This window comes from Geotrypetes seraphini, chromosome 1 (genome assembly GCF_902459505.1).
Source record: "Geotrypetes seraphini chromosome 1, aGeoSer1.1, whole genome shotgun sequence".
Lineage (NCBI taxonomy): Eukaryota > Metazoa > Chordata > Amphibia > Gymnophiona > Dermophiidae > Geotrypetes > Geotrypetes seraphini.
In genome coordinates, this window is record NC_047084.1 from 453473150 (window position 1) to 453489115 (window position 15966).

At 45.9% G+C, this 15966-nt stretch overlaps 1 protein-coding gene across 3 annotated transcripts in view; it reads right to left on the reverse strand.

Moving 5' to 3' along the window:
* Positions 1 to 15966, reverse strand: part of GNL3L (G protein nucleolar 3 like) — a 66648-nt gene that overhangs the window by 27597 nt on the left and 23085 nt on the right. The window lies entirely within an intron of this gene.

Consider the following 15966-nt stretch of genomic DNA (forward strand, 5'->3'; position numbering starts at 1 on the left):
TCCCTTCCTCTCCTTCACCCTAATTCTTCCTCTTTCCTTTCTCTCACCCACATGTGCAGCTTCTTTCCTCCCCTCCCTCCCATCCCTCATGCAGCAGGAACCCTTGAGCAAGCACCCCGGAGCACCCGCCACTCTGCTGCATTAATGATGATGTCATCAGTAACGCGGCAGAGTTCATGGGCAGACAAGGCCGAAGCAACCTGTTAGAGTGCTGCCGACCTGACGCTGCTTAGGGATGTAAGTAGGACTCGTGGCCGGGTTCCGATGGGAAGGAGGGAAGGATGGGGATTCGGCTGCATAACGAGAGCTCTCTCAAGGGTCCTGCTGCACGAGAGATGAGAGGGAGGGAGGGGAAACTGCCACGAATCCCGGGACTAGGGCTTATTTTGGGGGTAGGGCTTATATTAAGACCTACCCTGAAAATCCTGCTAGGGCTTATTTTGGGGGTAGCTCTTATTTTCAGGGAAACACGGTATCTACTTTATAAAAAAAACTTTTATTAATAACTTGTAATTATTGTAACATCTATATGGAAATTTCACTAACAATCTATGAGTTAAATCCTACTTATTGTTCCACCTAAAGAAGAAATACAGTAATGTAGAAATGAACAATATTTATTTTATTTATTTATTTAGCCCATCCTCCCAAAGGAGCCCAAAACAGGTTACAAGAGTACATTCACAGAACAGATAGGACATACTTAGGTGAGAAATACAGATTCTATAGTATTTACAGTATAGACATAACATGCAGACATAAAATACTGACTTAGTGGGCATAGGGTGGATTTAAACTCACATTCAGTGTAGATATCACTTGGAGGTAAGATAGCTTTCTTAGTAAGTGGGTGCATGTTTGTTGTCGGAGAATGTAGTAGTAATTCAGATTATATTTGCGGTGGCATGCGAGTATTTGTGAGATTCCGTTTGGAGTTTTAGGCCATGTCTTTGGGATCCATCTGTCAGGGTGTAGACGTGGGTCTTCAAGGTGCTGGGTTTGTAAATAATCAAGGAATAAAGAATGCTAAACATTCCTAAATGGGGGAGAGTGTGGTGCAGTCGTTAAGGCTACAGGCTCAGCACCCTGAGGTTATGGGTTCAAACCCATGCTGCTTCTTGTGACCCTGGGCAAGTCACTTAATCCCCCCCCCCCCCATTGCTCCAGGTACATTAGATAGATTGTGAGCCTGGGAGGACAGACAGGGAAAAATGTTTGAGTACTTGAATAAATTCTTATTAACTGTTCTGAGCTTCCCTGGGAGAATAATATAGAAAATTGAATAAATAAATAAAATTTAAAAATGTGTATTTTTGACTAATTTTTTAATTTATACAGAATTACATCTGACTCTCCATTAGAATACATTTTTTTTTAAAAACCCTGGGTTAAACAATTGGTTAGTCTTGACGTCCATATTATTAACAAATGGTCTCCCTGTTCATCACTACACCCTACTTTCCTCTCCCAGTTCTCTACTGTACACCTCCCAGGGGAAGTCCAGTGTCTTGCCTCTGTACATTTAGCCATCACTACGAAAAGAGTGACAAATGAGGCAAGTTTGCTCTGGGAATAAAGTTGAATAAAGGGGTCCTGAAAAAAGTGAAATGGGAGCTAGAGTAGAGAAGGTGGAGCAGTACGTAGAGCGTCAAGCAGAAGCCATGCTGGAACTAGAGAGAGACCAAGAAGCACCAAGAAAGAAATTGGGATCCTGGAGAACAGGCCAAGAAGAAACAATTTCAGAATGAGGGGCTTAGCAGAAATGTAGAAACACAGAAAGTGTTTGGAGATAGTGCAGATGCTCTACAAAGAGGCAAGTATGTGGCACAGTGGTCAGCACCCTGAGGTTATGGGTTCAAATCCTTGTGACCCAGGGAAAGTCACTTAATCTCCAATTGCCTCAGGTACATTAGGTAGAGTGTGAGCCCAACAGGACAGACAGGGAAATATGCTTGAGTACCTGAATGTAAACCACTTAAACTATAAGTAGTATATAAATGCTAAAATAAATAACTATTACAGAGAGACAAAAGAGGTGTAAGTGAATGAAATAAAAGTTGAGCAGGCCCACAAGAGTTGGGTCCACAAAAAGCAGTACAAGCAAGAGATAATCATTACATGTCTACACCACTTCTTAGACAAGGACAACATGGATTTAGCCAAGGGAAATTTTGTCTCAACAATCTACTGCATTTCTATGAAGGGCTATGAGCGTCGAGAGCAGCTCGGGGCATTCAGCGCAGCTCCCTGCACTAAAAACTGCTATCGCGGTTTAGTAAAAAGGGAGAGGGTATATTTGTCTATTTTTGTATGGGTGTTACTGAAGTGACATTGCATAGAGTCATCTGCCTTGACCTCTTTGAAAAAACCTCGGAATATGAATAATAATTAACATTTTAAGAACAAGTTGCCTCCACTGGGTCAGACCAGAGGTCCATCGCACCCAGCAGTCCGCACCCGCGGCGGCCCATCAGGTCCATGACCTGTCAAGTGGTCCCTGACTCTTCCTATAACCTATCTCTACTTCTATCCGTACCCCTCAATCCCCTTATCCTTCAGGAATTTATCCAAATCTTCTTTGAATCCCTGTAGCGTGTTCTGCCCTATCACAACCTCCGGGAGTGCGTTCCCTTCTCTGACTTTCAGTGTGCTTTGTGTTTTTTAAAAATTTTTATTGTTGGTAGATCATTTTGACTTGGTCATTTTAAAAGTAGCTCGCAAGCCCAAAAAGTGTGGGCACCCCTGGTCTATACAATATCAAGCACTTAGCCAAATAGTCTGGCAAGGTATCATAAATATCCTGTTGGACAACTTTCAGAATTTTAAATTGAATACAAAAGTGTATTGGTAACCAATGTATTTTTTTAAGATAGGTGAGATGTTCATAACGGGACACTCCCATCAACATCCGAGCCACTGAGATCTGAACTGTTTGTAGTGCCTTAATCCGAACAGAAGACATACCTAAATAGATATCATTACAGTAATCTAACTGTGATAGTACTATCAATTGTAACACTTGTCTGAAATCCCAATTGGTTAATACATTCTTCAAAAGAGATAATTTGTGCATAGCAAAATAGGCAAGCTGCACTATGCTTGATACTTGAGCTTTGAATGATAATTTTGCATCTGAGATTATATTAAGTACCCTAATCTCTTCACTAATTTCACTGACGTCAAAACAAAGGGCGGAGCTTACTCCTACCGGCAAAGCCCAAATTCAAACAAATTCACAGCTGAGCAGCATTTTGGTAGTAGATAGTAACAGCCTTTAAGATTTTTTTAAAAAGCTGTGCGTCGACATCGAAATAAAGGGCGGAGCTTGCTCCCACGCCTGCAGACTGGCAAAGCACAAAGTCAAACAAACGCACAGCTGAGCAGTTACCAAATGCATGCAGCGCTGTACATTAAACACGCAAAAGACGGTCCCTGCTCGAAAGAGCTTACAATCTAATTATGACAGACACACTGGATGAATCAATATATGCTGCTCATGAAGGGAAGTACAAAGGGATGAAGAGGTAGAGAGAGTAGGGGCTACAGAGGGAATGAGAAACAGATAGTGTATTGCAAGGAGCTTTGAAAAAGTGGGCTTATATTTTTCAACTTAGGGTGCAGGGAGGGGGGGATTTTATTATTACATGTTTTATATGATAATGGATTATATGGGAAGGAGGGTTGGGTTTGGGGAGGGGATAAGAATTTATGAAATGTATCAATGATTGTTTATAAGTGATATATTTATTGTTAATGTGAAGGAATAGTTCATAACACTTAATGTAATTTTGAAAATGAATAAAGAGTATTAAAAAAAAAAAAAAGAAAAAGTGGGCTTTGAGCCTGGATATGAATAATGCCAGAGATGGAACCTGGTAAACTGATTCAGGCAGGTTGTTCCTGGTATATGGTGCAGCAAGGCAGAAAGGGCAGAATCGGGAGTTGGCAATAGAGGAAAAAAGTACAGACAAGAGAGACTTATCCAAAAACTGGAGTTCCTGGGGTGGGGTGGGTTGCAGGGAGAGATAAGAGAGGAAAGATATTGAGGAGCTGCAGTGTGAGTACACTTGTAGGTCAGTAAGAGGAGTTTGAACTATACGGAAGCGGACAGGGAGCCAACGAAGCAACTTGAGGAAAGGGGTAACATGAGCATAATGACACTGGCAGAATACGAGGCACATACCAGAATTCTGAACAGATTGAAGGGGGGAGAGATGGATTAGTGGAAGACCCATGAGAAGCACATTGGAATAATTCAGGCAAGAGGTGACAAGGGTATGGATAATAGTCTTGACAATGTGCTCAGAAAAGAGACTCTGAATTTTAGTGACATTATATAGAGAGAAGCGACAGGTTTTGGCGGATTGTTGGATATGCGAAGAGAAAGACAGAGATGAGTCAAAGATGACACATAGGTTGCGAGCATTATCCACTGAAATAGGGAGAGGAGAGGCAGGTTTAGGAGGAAAGATAAGAAGTTCCATTTTGGCCATGTTTAACTTTAGATGGTAGTTAGACATCCATGTAGCAATGTCAGACTGGCAGACAGGCCGAGACTCAGGCCTGGATTGTCATAGAAATTTCAGGAATAGAGAGGTAAATTTGTGAGTCATAAGCATAGAGATGGTACCAGAAGCCATGGGAGGAGATCATAGCTCCAAGGGAAGAAATGTAGATGGAGAAAAAAAGAGGTCCCAGGACAGAGCCCCAAGGTATGTTGACCGATAGCAAAATGGCAGCGGAGGAGGATCCTGCAGAGCTAAAAGTGATATGGAAAAGGTAGGAAGAAAACTACGAGATAACAGAGCCCTGAAATCCAAGCAAGGTCAGCATATCAATGAGCAGGAAATGATGTACAGTGTCAAACACTGCAGATAGATCAAGGAGAATGAGAATGTAGTGCCCTTTGGATTTGGCCAGGAACAGATCATTGGAAAGTCTAGTAAGGGCAGTTTCCGTACAATATAGAAGGCGAAAGCCCAATTGAAGGGAGGGTCAAGAATAGCTTGAGATGAAATGAAGTCAATTCAACTGCGGTGAACAGCACATTCAAGTAGCTTGGATAAGAAGGAGAGGAGGGAACTGGAGCAATAATTGGAGAGGCAGGTAGGGTCCAGCGAGGGTGTTTTGAGGAGCGGTGTAACTACGGTTTGTTTGAAGGCGTCGGGTACAGTTGAAGTAGAGAGGGATAGGCTGAGGATATGGCAGATAGCGGGAATGATAGTAAGAGGAATGGTGATCAGTAGATAGGAGGGGGTGGGATCAGAGAAACAGGTGGTGCATTTGGAGGAGGAGATAAACTGTGCAGTTTCCTCCTCCATGATTTCAGAGAAGGAAGATAAAACGGCATGGGTCAGCGGGTTGGACGGGAGAGGCGGAGACAATTTAGTTGAGAATTCAAGGCTAATCTTGTTAACCTTGTTGTGGAAGTACTCAGCCATGGTCTGGGGAGAAAGTGAAGGAGGAGTCGAAGGTGAGGGCACATTGCAAAGAGACAGTGAGGGATGGATCCCAGAGAATTAGTCAAATGGGCGAAGCAGTCTTGTTTTGGAAGCGAAAGGGTGGATTAGAAGGAGGTCAGCAGGAATTTGAAGTGAACAAAGTCAGAGTGAGCGCAGGATTTTAGCCAGAAATGTTCCACAGATCAGGTGCAGAAACGTAAATAGCGGACCTTAGAGGTCAGCCAGGGTTGGGGTTTGGTGCATATGTGAAATGGGAGGAGCAGAGGAAAGAACAGTATTAGAAGAAGAGACTGCTTCATTGACAGATTTGCACAGCATAGTGTTTGAGGAGGGGGAGATAGTGGCAGAGTGCACATGGGTCAATAGCCTGAAGATTCCTGAATGAATTTGTGAGGATCAGTCGTGTCTAAGAGGGGGGGGTCAAGTCATGAAGGTTATCAGATGATGGTCAGAGAGCGGGAGAATTGAGGTGGAGAAATTGGCAACTGAGGTATTAAACAGGACAAAGTCTGGTATATGGGGGACTAAATGAGGATATTAGAGCAAGAAACTTAGAAGGTGGAAGAGTCACAAGATGTCTGTCCCTAGTGGACTAACAAGATAAGGTGTAACTGGAACAATGGAGGGTTCTCAGCCCACTATACTAGGTTACTCCTCCACTTGAGAACACCATCGAGTACAGACCGGACTGTAGATGAGGTAATAGAATCTCACATTTTTAACACATTTTATAATATATCTGGGCTAAAAATATTTTAACATATGCACTAGAACGGCTTTCTTCATAGAGGCTTCTCTCTGCAACAATAATATTTACCCTATTCTGGAGTGCTTATGTGCTGAAGGCAATAGTAACAAGCTTGTGTCTTCTCAGTAGGGTACTGAGTTTTCAACAGGTTAGCTAGACAAGCACGTCTCAGGTTACGCTGGTTAGCATTCTGCTGCAATTCATTGTTCGCAATCTGCTGAAGGAGCTCTTGGGAGGAAGGAAGGAAGTAGTATGTTTAGGTCTTTGATCTGTTGCTAGCTTTAGGTTTTAAATCTAGGCATTTACCAATGTCTGGTGTAGCTAGATTACAGGTCTGGGCTGGTTCAGTAGGGGAGGTGAATGAAAGCCGATGCTTACAGTCCCAGGCTGCTGAATAAACTATAGGGAACTGCATATTCAAGCTGAGTCCTATTCTTAAGGAATGTCTGCTTACTAACCGCTCTCTCAACACTATAATTTTAATTTAACTCCCGACCGGTCGGGAATATAAAGTCTCTGCTTACGCAGATGATATTTTGCTTCATTTGAGGAACCCTGAATCTACCATTCCACATTTACTGGATTTGATTGATCAGTTTGGAAAATTCTCTGGTTATAAAATAAACCGGAGTAAATCAGAGGTTCTTCCACTAAATGTACATTGTTCAAAAGGATTATTTGATTCATTCCCCTTTCTTTGGAAGGAAGAGGGTATAAAATATTTAGATATTTGGAGTAAAAGTACATTGGAAGAAACGATGAAAGTAAATGAAAAATCCTTATTGCTAAAGGTCACGGAAATGTGTGAGCAACGGAACCCCTTACATCTGTCTTGGTGTGGGAGAGTTCAAACGATTAAAATGATGATTTTGCCTGTGGTTTGTTACCAACTGGGTATGTTGCCAGTGTTTTTGCAGGGATCCTTTTATAAAAAGTTAAACAGTATTCTGACAAAATTTATTTGGCTGGGAAAAGCTGCGAGAATTGCTTGAGCATCTTTGCAAAAAACAATTGAGGCGAGTGGGGTAAATTTTCCCAATTTCTATAGGTATCATCGAGCCTATATTATGCGTCAGGGTATGTATTGAATCCTCCCTGAGCTCATGGAAAATCTTTCGGATTGGCTGTGGTTGGAATGGCAACTCCTGTCTCCACTGAGATTAAGGGCTCCTTTTACGAAGCTGCGTTAACGGTTTAACGAGCGTAATAATGCGCGCTAAACTGCTGGCCGCGCTAGCCACTACCGCCCCCCTCTTGAGCAGGCGGTAGTTTTTCGGCTAGCACAGGCTTCTAGAGCTTGGGCCAATCAGGCCTTAGATTTAGCGGGGATGGGCCGGGAAGGGGCAGGCCCACCTCATTTCAAAGAGGCGGGCATACCGGCTGGACGGCAGCAAGACCCGGCCGGCCGGCCAACACTTTAGAGGTTGGGTTAGTTGGGGGTTAGAGGTCTGCACGGGAACGGGGATCGCGGGAATCCCCCCTAACCCACGGGACTCCCACGGGGATGGAAGGCTTTGGAAGCAGGGTTCGTCCATATAATATAATGGACACGTCAGCCTTAGTAAAAGAGGGGGTTTATAAGTTAATTACCTGAACAGAAAACAAAAAAAGGGTTCCACCAAAGAGATTCCACAAGGAAAACAGCAGCGCAAACACAAAAGAAACTGTGGAATTGATGATCCTGTCAGAAGTAATTGCTGCTTTTTATGGGGACGGGCGGGGATGGAGGTAATTCCTTGCGGGGATGGGTGGGGACGGAGAGGATCCTGACGGGGACGGGTGGGGACGGAGAGGATCCTGGCGGGGATGGGTGGGATTTCTGTCCCCGTGCAACTCTCTATTGGGGATAGGTTAGGGGGGTGGTAGTGTGGGGGGTGCAGCTTTCCGGCAAGAGGAGTTGGGAGTTTTTTTGGGGGGCGGCGTTCCAGTAGGAGGGGTTGGGCACCCTCCTGCCGGCAATCGGACAGGCGGCCGCTATACTTATCGCGACAGGGAGATCCCTTGCCACGATAAGAGTAGCAACCGCGTCTACTCTAACCCGATTCTCTAACCAGCGTCTGTAACCTGGACGCCGGTTACAGAATCGGGGTTAGTGTAGGCCCGATTCTGTATAGGACACCCCTCCTGGGCGTCCTATACAGAATCAGAGCCTTTGTGCGGCCCCGGTCGAGGGCGATGCAGTGTTTTCCTCTGCTGCCCATGGGTGTTTACTGTCTTGCCGGCTCCCTCCTCTGTCTTGCTGCAGTGTTTGCGCGGCCCCAAAAACATTTTTTTCGGCCAATGCGGCCCAGGGAAGCCAAAAGGTTGGACACCCCTGCTCTACAGCATTTACAGTATAGACAAAGAGGTTAGATTACTATAATGGAGCCTTATCACCCACAGTAAACAACCAGGAGTAACCACCTAATGGTAATGTAGTGGGTTGAGAACCATAAACACTGGGTTTGAATTTCCACTGTAGCCCCTTGTGACTCTGGGCAAGTCACTTAATCTTCCATTGTACCAGTATATATGTAAACCACTTTTGAGAGTAACCACAGAAAGGCCCACCTCCTTTCCCTTTCCTTACTGCTTTGGGGGATGGCTACTTTGAGAAAAAGTTTACATCCTGAGCACAGAATTCGACACATGAAGCATCCAATGGAGAAGGAAGAAATAACCATAACGAATAAGTTGTAAAGCTCAGTTAAATGCTTACTATTTTCCTCAGGCATATTGTTCATAGTTTAAAAGAACATATTTACTATTAAATAAGATACTTTTACCCTAATATCCTCTTGTTTTTCCCCCTTTCCTTTTTCCTATACGCTAGAATTTCATTGTAACCCTTCCTTATTGTTTTTTTTTTCCTCATGTTTTGGTGATGTTAATAACTAGTGTTAGTTTTTTATTTTTATCCCCTTTTATCCTTGTTTTAAATATCTTTATTCATTTTAAAGCAAAAAATAAGTGCAACATATTTTACAGACATTTTGCACTTTAAAAACACTTAAATTATATCAAATTATATTTATGACAAATACATATATCATCCCCTCCTTTTATACATATCCAACAATTGCACTCTAATTAAAAGTATCTCCCCACCCACCCTGGACGTGTATGATCAAAGAGCAAAATCAACAATCACTCCTTACATCCCAAACATCCATAATGTTTCTTATAATGTCCCTTTTAAAAATGTGGCACAGAGATTCCCACCAGAAAGTAAAATTTAACTACCGTATTTTCACGCATATAACGCGCGCGTTATACGCGGTTTTACCTACCGCGCATACCCCTTGCGCGTTATACGCGTGAGCGCGGTATACAAAATTTTTTTTACATAGTTCCCACCCCGCCCGACGCCCGATTCACCCCCCCCAGCAGGACCGCTCGCACCCCCACCCCGAACGACCGCTCGCACGCGCTCCCACCCGCACCCGCATCCACGATCGGAGCAAGAGGGAGCCCAAGCCCTCTTGCCCGGCCGACTCCCCAACTCCCCGACAATATCGGGCCAGGAGGGAGCCCAAACCCTCCTGGCCACGGCGACCCCCTACCCCCACCCCGCACTATATTACGGGCAGGAGGGATCCCAGGCCCTCCTGCCCTCGACGCAAACCCCCCTCCCTCCAATGACCGCCCCCCCCAAGAACCTCCGACCGCCCCCCCAGCCGACCCGCGACCCCCCTGGCCGACCCCCACGACACCCCCACCCCCCTTCCCCGTACCTTTGGTAGTTGGCCGGACAGACGGGAGCCAAACCCGCCTGTCCGGCAGGCAGCCAACGACGGAATGAGGCCGGATTGGCCCATCCGTCCCAAAGCTCCGCCTACTGGTGGGGCCTAAGGCGCGTGGGCCAATCAGAATAGGCCCTGGAGCCTTAGGTCCCACCTGGGGGCGCGGCCTGAGGCACATGGGCCCAACCCGACCATGTGCCTCAGGCCGCGCCCCCAGGTGGGACCTAAGGCTCCAGGGCCTATTCTGATTGGCCCACGCGCCTTAGGCCCCACCAGTAGGCGGAGCTTTGGGACGGATGGGCCAATCCGGCCTCATTCCGTCGTTGGCTGCCTGCCGGACAGGCGGGTTTGGCTCCCGTCTGTCCGGCCAACTACCAAAGGTACGGGGAAGGGGGGTGGGGGTGTCGTGGGGGTCGGCCAGGGGGGTCGCGGGTCGGCTGGGGGGGCGGTCGGAGGTTCTTGGGGGGGGCGGTCGTTGGAGGGAGGGGGGTTTGCGTCGAGGGCAGGAGGGCCTGGGATCCCTCCTGCCCGTAATGTAGTGCGGGGTGGGGGTAGGGGGTCGCCGTGGCCAGGAGGGTTTGGGCTCCCTTCTGGCCCGATATTGTCGGGGAGTCGGCGGTCCTTCGGGGTGGGGGTGCGAGTGGTCCTGCCGGGGGGGGATGTATCGGACGTCGGGGGGGGGCATCAGGCTTTCAGGATGGGGACAGACCTTCAAGGGGGACAGGACTTCAAGGGGGACAGGCAGACTGAAGGGAGTGAAAAAGCTATAAAATAAACACACTAGCGTGTCAATGTGTTGAGAGGAAGAGGTGGTCTGGGAAATTCTGCTGAGAAAACTCCGGGTCCATTTCCACCCCCCAGTTACCCTAGTCCACTCCACTCAACTGGTTCACATACTGAGTGGGTCTTTGGGTGTTGTTCCTGGGATCTCTTTCAGTGGTTTGTCAGTATCTCCTTGTGGTCCAAGGAAGGAAACTTTGTTAACCTTAGCATTGACCTTCAGAATATATTTGTAACAGCGCTGCTTGTGTGGCATTACCGTAGGCTATGTAGTGATGGAAAGAAAAAAAACAGACCTTTGCACATTTTTGCACTAGGTATATAGGTATAGGTATTCCTGCACAGCTAAGTCCTTGTGAAGTTACGGTACCTTGTTCTTTCTGTATTTGACATCTAACAAGGTCTCTGTTTGGAAGGAATGATTTAAGTTATGGTAAAAGCAGATAGCGTTGCTGGTTTTAAAAAGGTTTGGACAAATTCCTGGAGGAAAAGTCCATAGTCTGTTATTAAGACATGGGGGAAGTGTCTGCTTGCCCTGGATCGGTAGCATGGAATGTTGTTATTCTTTGGGTTTTGACCAGGTATTTAGTGACCTGGATTGGCTACCATGAGAATGGGCTACAGGGCATGATGGACCATTGGACTGACCCAGTTAGGCTATTCTTATGTTCTCATCTGTAGGGGCCTTTGTTTTCACTTCTTATTTTAATGTATTTAATGTATTTTTTCTGGAAACTTATCAGTGTTTTTTATAATGGGAACAAAAATGGAAGAGAATTACCGTAATGTATGTGGAATGGGGGGGGGGGTTGTTTAACTACCATAATTTCTTCAGCTAAATACCGGTAATTCAATCCACCTCAACCAGACATAGGAGAACTCACGCACCATTGACACACCCTCCAACCAAACACGTGAAAAGAAAAAAACTGTTCATTCTTATAAACAACCTTATAACTTTTAATCTAGAGTTAGTGAGTATGAATTCAGCAACAAGAACAGAAACATGTTAATTCTTATAAACTATAACATTAATCGGTAGATCAAACGAAGTATGGAGGACAAAATAATCTAAATACAGTTACCGTAATTACAGTAAAGTTGTAAATAAACAAAGTTTACAGGTTTATTCAGTCATCATCATCACAGTCATCTGAATCCTTGAATCCATCAAAATCCGAATTGTCATCATTGTCATTAAATAAACTGAGCACGGCCTGCAGACGATCCTCGTTTATTTCCGAAGTGATATCGTCATCATCATCATCATCATCGCTGATATCCATGTTGTTGCCTCCTTCCGCTGCACTGGTAGTACCCGTAGTGTCATTGGTTTCATAAACAATGCCAGCTTTTCTAAATCCGTTTCGAATGGTATCTGGTGTTATTTTGTCCCATGCTGAAGCCACCCACTTGCAGACTTCTGTGAAAGTTGCCCGCTTCTGCCGCCCCGCGGGTGTGTACTCGTGCGTGCCGCTCTGCATCCACTCCTCCCACTCCTTTCTAATAAAAGTCTTGAATGGATGATTCACTGCGATGTCAAGTGGTTGCAGCTTACACATCAGGCCTCCAGGTATCACAGCGATGTGGGCACGAGTAGAATTAATGTAGGCCTGAACATTTTTTTCTTTGTGGGCAGCCATGGCATCCAAAATTAACAAGGATTTTTTTGCAAAGAATCCACCCGGTCTTGCCCTAAAGCATTTATCTACCCACAATCTCATTACGTCGCAGTCCATCCATCCCTTCTTGTTGCAGTGCACAACCACACTGGTGGGCAGCTTTTCACGGGGCATAGTGACCCTTTTGAAAATGAGCATGGGCTTTAACTTAACCCCGCTAGCTGAGCAACCAAGAACGACTGTAAAACACGTTCTTTCATGCCCAGTTGTGGTGATGGCAACAGATTTAGTACCTGTGGGGGCTATGGTTCTTGTTGCTGGAATGTCGAATGCCATTGGAATTTCATCCATGTTGACGACGTCCTTTGCAGTGATGCCAAGTTCAGATATTTCTTTGGCGACAAAGTCACGGAAATCAATCAATTTTTGCTGCCAGTCATCTGGAAGTCGCTGGCCAACAGTTGTTCTCAATCTAACTGATAGTCCGTTCCTTTTCATAAATTTTGAGATCCATGTGAAGCCAGCTTTGAAGTCGGGTATTCCTCTTCCATTGGCAAGTAGTTTTGCCTTCATCTGAATCGCAACAGTAGAGACTGATTGATTTTGCTCCCTTCTCGCCAGAATCCACTGCTTCAAGTCATCCTCCAGCTGAGGCCATTTTGGTTTGGCTCCACGACGTGCCCGTTTGCGCGGATTGCATTTCTCCAGTTCCTTCTTATCTTTTCTCCATTCACGCACCGATGTTTCTCCAACATCGAACTCTCTCGCTGCGGCCCGGTTGCCTATTTCCTCAGCTTTCGCAACGACTTGAAGCTTAAAGTCCACTGTATATGACTTTCGTCTTATTCCTGCCATTATGGCGGTACATTTAAATTTAATTGATAAACTCTACTACCGGGTAGATAAATGCAGAATACCAATCTGAAGAGATCAAATTAAAATGTGGGCTCTACATGCAGCATTAATCTTTTATAGGCTTACCCAAAGGCTGAGATGCTGTTGTATAGTCAAAATAGTATTCACTGGGCAAATTACAAGGCCAGATAGAGGGGGGCCACAGCCACGTGGTGAAAAGCACACCACCAGAAAAACAGCCTTGGTGAAAACTAAGCGGCAAGCATGCTCAGACCATTGCGCATGCTTACAGAGCTGGGAGCAGGGCAGGGCGGGCGAAAGGAGAGTCGGGACAGCGCACGGAGAGGCGGGGCAGTGCACGGAAAGTCAGGGAGGGTGAACGGAGAGTCGTGACAGCGCACGGAGAGTCGGGGCAGTGCACGGAAAGTCAGGGAGGGTGAACGGAGAGTCGGGACAGCGCACGGAGAGTCGGGGCAGTGCACGGAAAGTCAGGGAGGGTGAACGGAGAGTCGGGACAGCGCACGGAGAGGCGGGGCAGTGCACGGAAAGTCAGGGAGGGTGAACGGATAGTCGGGACAGCGCACGGAGAGTCGGGGAGGGCGAAAGGAGAGTCGGGGTGGCCAGAGGAGAGTCGGGGCGGGCGAAAGGACAGTCGGGCTGCATGCGCGGTATACCCGTGAGCGCGGTATACAAAAGTTTTTGTACATAAAATCGTGGTTTCTGCGCGCTATACCCGTGTGCGCGTTTTACACGGGTGCGCGTTATCTGCGTGAAAATACGGTAATCCCAGTTTTTCCAATTCCTCAAAATCAATTGTATGGCAACCCCTGTCATAATACAGAGAGGTTTATTATTATGGGAAGATATTTGGCTTCTGGCCCTCATTATCATGCCAAATAGCACTTTATACTTTTATTATATTATAAACTGCTTAGATTTTAACCTTGGTTTTATATTAGTGCTATATCAAATAAATTGAACTTGAACTACTGATCCTGGCCATTAGATCAAAGTGCATCTGGGTCAATATAATTATCTAATACAATGGCATACCACAGGGTGGCAGTATAATACTTTTGTCACCTCATTCAATAACTGTTGTTTTTTTTAGAACTATTTGTTATTTCAAGTAACAAACCACAATATAGCAAGACAGTTTCAATTATAAACAATCAACAATGCTATCCCAGCTCACAAACTTTCTTTTAGAATTTCCTCCACCTCTCCTCACAACTCATACCCCCACATACACCACGTCCCTTCTTTAAAAAAAAAAAGGCTATGGTACTTTTAAAATGCTGCTTCCAGTTTTGCCTATGGTGAAGATAAACATCCAGAGTGGAATGTATTCCCCTGTATGAATTTCATATTGCTCAATCCCATCTTTTACAATTTTAGTCAGATACACCTTGGTTACAAGGCCTTTAACTCTAAACAACTCTGCAAATAAGGGTCCCCTCCCCCCCCCAAACTCACCATATTGACCACTAAAAGCAGGGATACTGAATCTCAACACAAAAATTAAAAAAAACAGTGAACAATAACGGTGCTAAAATTGGCCAAGTAAAAAAAATCCAGTAGAGAAAATGTCCATTCTCAAAACAGCAAAACGTCTATCTTTTCCTTTTTTTTTAATGACCTATGTAGACATTTGGATCCTTAGTACGTCTATCTTTTTTAGCCATTCTCGAGAATAAAGACATCCATGTGAAACATGCACAAAAACAAGTTTTTGTCTAGGCAGCCTGCATTCTTAGCAAACTGTTCAGACAGCTGAGCATAGCAGAAGGGTTCTTCTAAGAAGTACTGTAGTGAATTTCAAATTGTGGGGAGTGTGTGGCACACTGGTTAGAGCAATAGTCTCAGCATCCTGAGGTTGTGGGTTCAAATCTCATACTGCTCTTTTGACCACAGGTAAGTCACTTAATCCCTCATTGCCCCAGGTATATTAGATAGAGTGTGAGCCCACCAGGACAGATAGGGGAAAATGCTTGAGTACCTGAATGTAAACCACGTGGAGGGGCATAATCAAAAAAAGCGTCTAAGTCCCCTTTTAGCCTAAGTCCTTAAACGTTCAAAGCAGAAGCAGGGAAAGTGTCCATAACCAAAACAAACGTCCTTGTTTTGATTATGGCCTGCCTCTACTAAACGCCCAGATCACCACTACGTCTACAAGTACACCCCCACGACGTCAACACTTTTTGGCCATAATGAAACAAAAAAACGCCTAAGCCCCAAACGTCCAACAGAAAGGCTTTTAGGCGAAGGAGGAGCCAGTCCTTCGCCTAAAAGCTGGATTCTGTAACCGGTGTCTGTCAAAAACAACATCGGTTACAGAACCGCCCCCCCACAACGATCCAGGCAGGAGAGTGCCCAAGCCCTCCTGCCATGTCGAACCGTGACCCCCCCCCCCCCCCCGACAACATCGGGGCAAGAGGGAGCCCAAGCCCCCTTGCCCCGTTCAACTGCGACCCCCCCTCGACAACATCGGGGCAAGAGGGAGCTCAAGCCCTCTTGCCCCGTCCAACCGCGACCCCCCCCCCCCGACAACATCGGGGCAAGAGGGAGCCCAAGCCCTCTTGCCTTGTCCAAACGCGACCCCCCCCCCGACAACATCAGGGCAAGAGGGAGCCCAAGCCCCCTTACCCCGTCCAACCGCGACCCCCCCCCCCCCGACAACATCAGGGCAAGAGGGAGCCCAAGCCCTCTTGCCCCGCGGCACCTCCAACGATATCGGGGCAAGAGGGAGCCCAAGCCCTCTTGGCACAGCGATCGTG